Source organism: Lampris incognitus, chromosome 5, assembly GCF_029633865.1.
Source record: "Lampris incognitus isolate fLamInc1 chromosome 5, fLamInc1.hap2, whole genome shotgun sequence".
NCBI lineage: Eukaryota > Metazoa > Chordata > Actinopteri > Lampriformes > Lampridae > Lampris > Lampris incognitus.
The window spans coordinates 29,626,643-29,636,836 of NC_079215.1; the positions used below are offsets into that span (position 1 = coordinate 29,626,643).

At 52.2% G+C, this 10,194-nt stretch overlaps 1 protein-coding gene across 1 annotated transcript in view; it reads right to left on the reverse strand.

Moving 5' to 3' along the window:
* The window catches only part of herc3 (HECT and RLD domain containing E3 ubiquitin protein ligase 3), a 47,247-nt gene extending 37,148 nt beyond the window's left edge, over positions 1 to 10,099 (reverse strand). The window contains exon 1 of the mRNA XM_056279512.1: positions 10,041 to 10,099. The gene's annotated coding sequence lies outside the window, so the exon portion shown is untranslated. The remainder of the gene's footprint in view (positions 1 to 10,040) is intronic.
* Between the last annotated feature and the right edge of the window lie 95 nt (positions 10,100 to 10,194).

Consider the following 10,194-nt stretch of genomic DNA (forward strand, 5'->3'; position numbering starts at 1 on the left):
ATGTTGGCAGTGCCATCAACGCAATCGCTAGCTGGCTAGATGCGCGTTCAGGTGACACAAGCAGACTTTACTCGACGTCCACACACTTTTAACAGTTAGCAAACGCAGCCTAACATGCGACAATAGAGGTGTATGTCTGTTTGTTAACATTCAAGCGTATGTAAAAAACCGATCTACTAAAACCAGAGAGAAAGGGAAATGTTAAACGGCCCAGAGAGCCAATTTTTCTAAAGAGCCATTTACCTGAGAGAACGCATCGTCGCTGGTCGCGACCAGGGCGTTCTTCTTCTTCCTTTGTTTTATTGGAAGAATACAAACCAATGTTAAAGGTGCGTGCCGCCACCTACTGTACTGGAGCTTGTAACGGCATGACTATAGAGAAATATTTTGGCTCGTAAACCAGTTTCGGTTGAGTATTTAAATAAAGCCATTTGCACCTGTAATTGTTTGTCCCCTGTCTCTGGCAGACCTATGATGCTCCACTCCCTTCCCATATCGGCCACCCTGCCCTTCAGTCTTTCGCTTTCTACACTGAACTTCCTCCAAACTATCAGCACATGTTCATCCGTTTCCTTGCAGTTACAAGTCTCACATTTATCCGACACGGTCTTTTTCATTGTCTATATTCTGTCCTACGTGTTTGTGTCCATGTATAAACAGGCCGACAGATAGCCAACATGAAGAATCCCAAAGAAATACAGAGTCCCGGTCCAAGTTGAGGAACTTTACTGAAGAACTTTGAGAATTCAACCCTTTTTTGTAAAAAGTCGATGCTCTCCAAGGCACAAACGTATAGAAGCAATAAACACAGGAGCTGGGCAAACATATGAAACTCTGCATGGAAAGCTGGACTGTACTGTTACCATGATCAGGCAGGAAACTATTTCCTGAATTAAAGTCACGTGAGGAAGGCTAGAGGGAGCAAATAAACTTCAAAATAAAAGTACTCTTCTCACATTCTAATAAAGTAACGTCACACTCCCCGCCTGGTATAATTACTATACCACTACCTTAAACTAACATGAGGAGCATGTCCGGAGAACACAAACTAACTCAGTCCATATCCTCAGCAGGCATGAGTAGGACTGTCTCGGAGACAGGCCTCAGGAAGGTCTTTGTAGATCCATATTTTGTGACCTTGAGCTCAATCTTCCTGACCTTTCCATCCTGGCCAGGGAATGTCTTTGTAACAAGAGCCAGGGGCCACTCGTTCCTCGTCACTTGATTGTCCTTCAGCAACACTAGGTCGCCCTCCTTGGCGTTAGGACGCATGTCCTGCCACTTGCTGCGACTTTGGAGTGTGGGGAGGTACTCACGCCTCCATCGGTGCCAAAAGGTGTTGGCGAGATGTTGCACCTGCCTCCACTGCTGTCGGTGGAGATCCTTGCTGTCGAAGGTCCCCGGAGGGGGAGGGAGAGTACACACCTTTTGCGTCAGTGGCAAAGCAGGGGTCAGGAGGAAAGGAGATTCTGGGTCCGAGGAGATTGGTGCAAGGGGCCTGGTGTTGATGATTGCCGTAACTTCTGCCATTAAGGTAGACAACACCTCATGAGTAAGGCGTGACTGGCTGGTTTCCCTGAGCATGGAGTCAAGAATATGTCTGGAGACTCCAATCATACGCTCCCAGGCTCCTCCCATATGGGAGGAATGAGGAGGGTTAAAGATCCATGAACACCCTTCCTCACCCAAGTGCTTCCTGGCGTTGAGCTCTTCGGGATCTGTGAGGAGCATATGCAACTCCTTGCAGGCGCCTGTAAAGTTCGTACCACAGTCAGAACGAATCTGCTTCGCAGGGCCTCTCAGTGCAAAGAATCGTCGTAAGGCATTGATGGAACTTGATGTATCCATCGATTTGATGAGTTCGATGTGCACGGCACGTGTGCTCATGCACGTGAAGAGGACTGCCCACCTCTTGCTGTTAGCTTGACCGCCACGGGTTCGTCTTGTGGTGACAGCCCAAGGACCGAACACGTCGAGTCCTACGTAGGTGAAGGGTGGCTCTGTGCTCAAATCGGTCGGAGGGTAGGTCCGCCATTTTCTGTTCGGCCGTCCTCCCTCGAAGTTTGTTGCAAGCCACGCATTTGCGGAGGATGCTGTTGATGCACCGCTTGGCTCCGACGATCCAGAATCCTGCTGTGCGGATGGACCCCTCCGTGAAGATACGACCCTGATGTTTGACTCTCTCATGGTAATGCCTCACAAGGAGCGTCGCGATGTGGTTGCGAGCTGGGATGACGACTGGGAACTGTTCTCTTGTGTCGATTGCTGCATGCTTGAGCCTTCCCCCTATCCTCAGAAGACCATCTTCATCCACGTAGGGGTCTAGCTTCCTTAGAGGACTGTGTTTGGGAATACATTTCCCAGCAGCCAAGCAGGTGAACTCTTCTCTGTAGGTCTCTCTTTGCACACAGCTGATGATGAGAGTCTCTGACATCGATAGCTGTTCTGCCATGCAAGGATTTGTGAGACCGGTACAGGTTTTGAGGTTGTCTTCCACAGCAGCTTTTTTGAGTTCCAAGATGCGGGTTAGGGATGCGGTAGCTTGCACAAGAGACTTCCATGAGGAGAACCGCTCAACGCGATGAGATCCCAGGTTAGCTGGGGGACGGAGAGAGTCGTGACATGAGAACGCATCTCACTGTCAGAATCCGGGTCGACGAGTTCGTGAGGCTCCTCTTCAGGAGTGTGAACTCCGTCAGGCAGGGACAGGAAAGGGGGTCCTGTGAGCCATGTAGTGTTTGTTAGCTCGGCGGCAGGTACCGATCGGGTAGCATGATCCGCTGGGTTTTGAGCTGTGTGGACGTAGCTCCACTGTTCTGGTTTGGTGAACTTCCTGATTCGCTGCACTCTGTTGCAGACGTACACATAGAACCGCCTGGTCTGGTTGTATATGTACCCTAAGACAACTTTGCTGTCTGTGTAGAACCGCATCGTGTCTACACTGATGTCCAACTCCCTCTCCACCAGCTCTGCCATTTCCACTGCCAGCACAGCAGCGCCGAGCTCCATTCTTAGGATAGTATGAGCGGACGGAGGCGCCAGTTTCGCCTTTCCCAGGACAAAACCGACATGACACTCTCCATCACTATCGATCACCTTGAGGTAAGCTACCGCGGCGGTAGCCTTCACTGAAGCGTCAGAGAAGACGTGGAGCTCATTCCTTTGCGCGGTAGATAGGGTGGTGGGAGTGTAGGCTCTTGGTATCCTGATGTCTTTCAGGTCTTCTAATGAATCTTTCCACATCCTCCATTCTGCTTCCTTTTCATCTGGTAGAGGGGTGTCCCAGTCGAGAGCTTCATTGCAGGTAAGTTCTCGCAGCAGAAACTTTCCCTGAATGACGACTGGAGCGACGAGACCGAGGGGGTCAAACAAGCTGTTCACCGTGGCTAGAGCACCTCTGCGGGTGAAGGGCTTCTCTGTGGCCGTTGCTCTGAAGGTGAAGATGTCGTGCTTGAGTCCCCAGCTGAGTCCCAGGCTGCGTTGGATGAGGGTGGAGTTGTCGTCGAAGTCCAAGTTTTGCAGTCCCTTTGCATGGTCTTCTGGAGGGAAGGCCTCCAGGACATCAGAACTGTTTGACGCTATCTTATGGAGTCTCAGGTTTGAGGCAGCAAGCATCTCCTGTGTCCTTTTCAACAGGTCGATGGCTTCTGTTGCTGACGGGAGCGACTTGAGGCCGTCGTCGACGTAGAAGTCGCGTTCCATGAAGTGCTTTGCATCCATTCCGTGTTCCCTGGAGCCGTGTTCTGCTGCTCGGTGAAGTCCATAGATGGCGACAGCTGGGGATGGTGAGTTGCCGAATACGTGGACTTTCATGCGATACTCTACAACCTCTTGGTTGGGGTCGTTGTTGTTGAACCACAGGAAACGCAGGAAATCTCTGTTGTCTTCTCGACGACGAAGCTGTGAAACATCTGCTCGATGTCTGCTATGACAGCCACTGTTTCTCTTCGGAAGCGCAGCAAGACTCCCAGCAAGCTGTTGTTCAGATCCGGGCCGGTAAGTAGCACATCGTTCAGGGAGATGCCGTGATGTTGAGCGCTGGAGTCGAAGACAACCCTGATCTTGTCTGGCTTTTGAGGGTGGTAGACACCGTAGATAGGTAAGTACCAGCACTCACCTCCCTCCGGTAGTGGTGGGGCCAACTCAGCCTGGTCGTAATCAAAGATGTTTTGCATGAAGGTGACGAAGTCGGCTTTCATCTTAGGCTTTATTTCCAAGGTGCGGCGGAGAGAGGTAAGTCTGCTAAGAGCTTGGTCTCGATTGTTCGGGAGCCGTCGACGAGGGGATCGGAATGGGAGAGGCGCCACCCAGCTGTTGGTGTCGTCCATCACCATCTCTCTGTCCATGAACTCCAGGAACAGACGATCTTCGATGGAAAGCCCCACTTTGTCGTCATCTTTAGTACTCTGGAAGATAGTGCTGCCTAGGCTGCAGTCATCAGGGACTGGGGTGTCATGTTTGACGCTGCAAGGAGGAGAGGTGCTGTTCTGTGCTTTGGAGCTGAACCTTTCCTTGACCTGGAGACGGTTGGGGCATGGAGTGAGGAGAGATGGCCTTCCGTTTTCGAGCACGCTGGTGCGATAGGAAGTCACAGCTGCTGGCTTGTGGGCTGAACCCAGGCACACGTCCCCTATAACCACCAAACCCAGGTCTAGAAGTTGGGCATAGGGGGCGCTGGGAGGACTTTTGCGTTGCTCCCTGACTTTATGGACCTGAAGGATGTCGCGTCCCAGAAGTATCAGGATCTGGGCTTCAGGGTCCAGGCGAGGGATTCTGCGAGCGATGGACTTCAGGTGGCTGTGGTGCTGCGCAGCTTCTGGGGTCGGGATTTCTGACCGATCTTCAGGCATATGGTTGCACTCGATGAGTGTTGGAAGCACCACACTTATTTTTCCATCCAACGACTCCGCCAAGAACCCTGTGGCTCTTCTTCCAGATGTCTCGGTGACTCCTGCACATGTACGCAGGGTGTACGGTGAGTCTGAACCTCTGATTTGGAAGAGGTTGAAGAATTCAGACCTTGCCAGAGATCTATTGCTCTGGTCGTCCATGACGATGTAGACGTTAGTAGCTCTGTCTGGGTGTGCTTTGGGATATACCTTCACCAGGCAGATTTTGGCACAGGATCTGAGGCTTTGGCCTCTGCCACAGACTTCTGTGCATTTAGAGGTGACTAGTGGTGGAGGCGCCCCCTCTTCACTCGCCCCGCCATGCTCTGAGGTGGGATCCTTGTCTTTTTTGTCCCATGGAGGAGGTCCAGGGTGGAGCGCCGCTATGTGGTCATCGCTCTCGCATTCGCTGCACTTCAAAGTTGCCTTACAGTTCTTCGCCAGGTGAGTTGTGGAGGAGCAACACCTGTAGCAGGCACCATTCTCTTTCAGAAAGGCTTTGCGCTCCTCAAGAGGCTTGCTTCGAAAACCCCGACATTTCTTTAGAGGATGGGGCTTCTGATGGATGGGACATTGTTTCCCAATGTCGTCAGGCTTGCTGCTCGAACTGCGTGACTGAGAAGCTGAGTGGTTTGTTGAGACCTCTGTCTTTTGGGTGGAGACATGCCTTTTGGCGTGTCTTGATTCCTTTTCTGATCGCTCATGTTTTGAGGACCCTGAGGAGGACTTGTTGGACGTTTTCAAGGGAGCCGAAGGGAGAGTAAAGCTGGGGTCATTTCTTCTGCATGCCGCGCTGCAGATAACGTCTGCGAAGAAGGTGAATGGGGGGAAAGAGACATGGTGCTGCTCTTTGTACTGGGAACCCTTAGTTATCCACCTCTCTTGTAGACTGTGTGGCAGCTTCTCAACGATCGGGTTGACACCCCTGGCGGTGTCCAGGTACGACAGCCCCGGCAGGTAGCCCTCATACTTAGCAGAGTCTAACTCCATCAGCAGGTCTCCCAGTTCCCTCAACTTTACGGGGTCTTTCTGAGAGATTTTTGGAAAGTTCTCTAGCCTCTCGAAGAGCACTCTCTCGATCACTTCAGGGGAGCCATAGCACTCTTCTAGGCGTTCCCAGACAAGTTGTAAGCCCACTACAGGGTTGGCGACGTGCACAGAGCAAATCCTTGTAACATGCTCTGAGGACATTTTTCCTAACCACTTTGTCAAGAGGTCGAGCTCCTCGCTGGCCGTTAAGTTCAGTCCTTCAATGGCGTTGAAGAAAGAGGACTTCCACGCCCAATAATTTTCTGGGCGCTCGTTGAACTGGATGAGACCAGAATTCACAAGCTCTTGGCGCACCAGGTACCTCGCAATGTCATTTATACCAGTCGTGTCATCACGATGTGGCTGCGGTGAGGCTCTGAGAGGAGAGTGGTGCAGCTGAGCAGGAGGAGGCTGAGGAGGGGAGAGCTGAGCAGGATGTTGGTGATGTACTAGAGGTGTTGACCTCGCAGGTTGCTGTGCCGGAGCTGCCGGCGCTGACCTCGCAGGTTGCTGTGCCGGAGCTGCAGGCGCTAACCTCGCAGGTTGCTGTGCCGGAGCTGCAGGCGCTGACCTCGCAGGTTGCTGTGCTGCAGCTGGCATCGACCTCGCAGGTTGCTGTGCCGGAGCTGCAGGCGCTGACCTCGCAGGTTGCTGTGCCGGAGCTGCTGGCGTTGAACTTGCAGGTTGATGTGCTGCATGAACATCGTTCGTGGCTGAGAGGTGAGGGGCTCTGAGCGGCGTATATCGTTCCAAGTTCTGGGGGCTCCTCGTAACTAGTCTGTAGCTGAGAGTGGTGTTCGACGTAGTCACGTGTGCGTTGAAGGCTGTTGCTAACCGATTTGTATCGACTCTTCTCGCTTCCCTCACGATCTTCAAGTTCAGCCGCTTCTTCGAGAACTTGAGCTTCTGCTATAGCTGCTGCTACCTCCTTCTCATGCTCCAATGTTGATAACTCGGCAGCTATTTGAGCTTCTTTAACTTTAATGTCAGCTGCTAGACGAGCCTCTTCTAATTTCAGGTGAGCTGCTATACGGGCCTCCTCTACCTTTAATTCAGCTTCCCGTTGACCGTAGGTTGCACGTGCGCGGGCAGCTTCGACTTTGGCGCGAGCCCTGATTGCAGCTTTGCTAGTTGAGGAGGTTTTAGATCCAGATGATGAGGCGGAATGTAGAGATGCAGCGTCAGGTGAGCGGTCCTGTTTCGTCTCATCACGTTCAGTGTTTCCATTGGTTACGCCGTTGTCCGTCATTGTTTATTGATCCTGTTGCTGTAGTGCCCGCCGTGAAGTCGTCTTTTTACTATTCTGTCCTACGTGTTTGTGTCCATGTATAAACAGCCCGACAGATAGCCAACATGAAGAATCCCAAAGAAATACAGAGTCCCGGTCCAAGTTGAGGAACTTTACTGAAGAACTTTGAGAATTCAACCCTTTTTTGTAAAAAGTCGATGCTCTCCAAGGCACAAACGTATAGAAGCAATAAACACAGGAGCTGGGCAAACATATGAAACTCTGCATGGAAAGCTGGACTGTACTGTTACCATGACTATCAGGCAGGAAACTATTTCCTGAATTTAAGTCACGTGAGGAAGGCTAGAGGGAGCAAATAAACTTCAAAATAAAAGTACTCTTCTCACATTCTAATAAAGTAACGTCACAGTCTATAAAGTAACATTGAGTCCTGTATGTCCCAATCTCAACATCTTCTCTCTTACTTTTACCTCTGACATATTTTGAAATTTGTTTCTCTCCCCTTCACAGAAAGTTGAATCAGTTCATCTGGACATAATGTGTAGTGAGAGAAAGGTTTCATCATTCAAGTGACCTCTTCAGTCTCAACTTACTACAGGTATCCCCAACCTTATAAACAATACAGTGTCCACTAAGCTGGTGGGGGCCAAGTTCATCTGACCCAGCCTCAGGAAGGACGTCAAGGCCTGGGCTGACTCCTGCGTGGCGTGCCAGCGTTCCAAAGTACACCGTCATACCAAAGCCCCCTTGGCGCCATTCCTGGTGCCCGAGAGGCGTTTTGACCATGTGAATGTGGACCTGGTAGGCCCCCTGCCCCCCTCTCACGGGTTCACTCACCTTCTCACCATGGTGGACAAGACCACCAGGTGGCCGGAAGCTGTTCCCCTGTCATCGACCACATCTACTGAGGTGGCCCGGGTGTTCATCGGGTCCTGGGTGGTCCGTTTTGGCATGCCTGCGGACCTCACCTCTGACAGGGGCCTGCAGTTCACGTCAGAGCTCTGGACTGCAGTCGCGGAGGGGCTGGGGGTGAAGCTCCACCGCACCGCAGCATACAACCCGCAGGGCAACGGACTTTGTGAGCGGTTTCATTGTGCCAGCCTTTCATTGCGGTTTCTTTGTGCCAGCCTCAGGGACAGCAACTGGGTTGATCACCTCCCATGGGTCATGCTCGGCCTTCGCTCTGCCCCCAAGGAAGACCTCCAGTCCTCGTCTGCCGAGCTGGTTTACGGCCAGCTGCTGCGTGTCCCGGGTGAGTTTTTCCCGGACGCTGTGGCCCACTGGTCAGCAGCTTCTCATCGGGCTGTGGCCCGGGACAGTGCCAACGCTTTCGCTCCGATCCCTACATCTCACCACTGCCTCCCTCAGTCCTACGTCCCCAAGGATCTGCTGTCGGCCAGGTACGTCTTCATCCGCCACGACAGCCACCATACCCCCCGTGCAGCCCCCCTACGACAGGCCCTTCTGCGTCCTGGAAGCGGGGCCTAAGAACTTTGTGGTGGACATGGGGGGCAAGCCGGAGCGGGTCTCGGTGGACCGTCTCAAGCCTGCCCATTTGGACCTGGTTGGGCCGGTCGAACTGGCCCTGCCCTCACGGCGTGGACGCCCCCCTTCTCAGGCCCCTGGCCCAGCCTCAGCCCCTGCCAGGGCTCCGGCTCTGTCCCCTGCCCCCATACCCATTCAGTGCAGCCGTTTTGGCCGCCTGGTCCGCCCCCCCGAGACGTTGACGGTTTCACTGAGGACTGTTCGCCTGTCGGCTGTTTGTGTTTCGCTGAGTACTGCTGTGTTGCATTTTTTCGTGATGGTGAATTCTGGGGGGGCCTGTGTGGTGATACACAAATGAGGGTAGATTCATCAGGGGCTGCTGCTCCTTTAAGGGGGACATTCAGAGTGCTGACGTAGACACTGTAAAGGGTTTCCGGGGTGAGCCATTTTTGCAGCAGCCTAGCGGTTAGCAGGTTGCCACGAGAGAGTGTGCTGTATCGGTGTTGTTTTGTGTGGAGAGTAAGCGGAATTGACTCGACTCGATCTCTCCGTCTCCTCATTCATGCACTCCCACAGTATTCTGTTTTTATTTACGTTTTACACAACGTCCCAACTTCATTGGAATTGGGGTTTGTATGTGAAGAGGGAACGACCATCCCTGAACGGGGGGGGGGGGGGGGGGCTAAGAGTACGTCTGTCGCCATCTTACTATTGCAACTATTCTCCAATCCTCTGTGAATAGTACACATGGTCATTGAAACTCGTAAATGGTCATGGTAATTTGCATATGAAACTGATCGTTGGTTTCGTTCGTTGTGCCACTGTAAATACCGGCGGGGATACTGCAGTCATTCAAGACTGAAGATGAGTGATGAAACGTTGCTCTTGTGGGAGTGCAGGAATGAGGAGACCGGGAGATCGAGTCGAGTCAATTCCGTTTACTCGCCACACAAAACAACACCGATACAACACAATCTCTCGTGGCAACCAGCTAACCGCTAGGCTGCTGCAAACATGACTCCCCGGAAACCCTAAGCAGTGCCTACGTCAGCACTCTGAATGTCTGCCTTAAAGGAGCAGCAGCCCCTGGTGAATCTACCCTCAATTGTGTATCACCCCACTCAACATACGTTGTGTCCAGATGAACCGATTCAACATACTGTTAAGTGCTCACGAGAGAGATTATTACAATTAATAACTTTCTCATTGTTTTGGTTTTCAGCCTTCGGGCCCTAGCTCTCTTGACCGCTCTTGGGTTACACTGCTTTTTCCACTTTTCTTTCTTTTGGACGCCACTTTCTGGCACTCCATTCCTCCATAATCCAACCTTCATCTTCACTCCCAAAAGTCACGATTGTTGCGTTCACAATACAGTTGTTTGTATTTACCGCCTTTTACTGTTCGCCTTTGTCATGCCTCCGACTCCACCGACCGACCTCAACACCCCTGACCACGGCGTTTCGACAAGGCGAGCAGAACAGTAACAAGGAAGCGGTTGGTTTGTCGCCGGTCACGTGACTTTGTTGTCACCGTGTAGAGTGG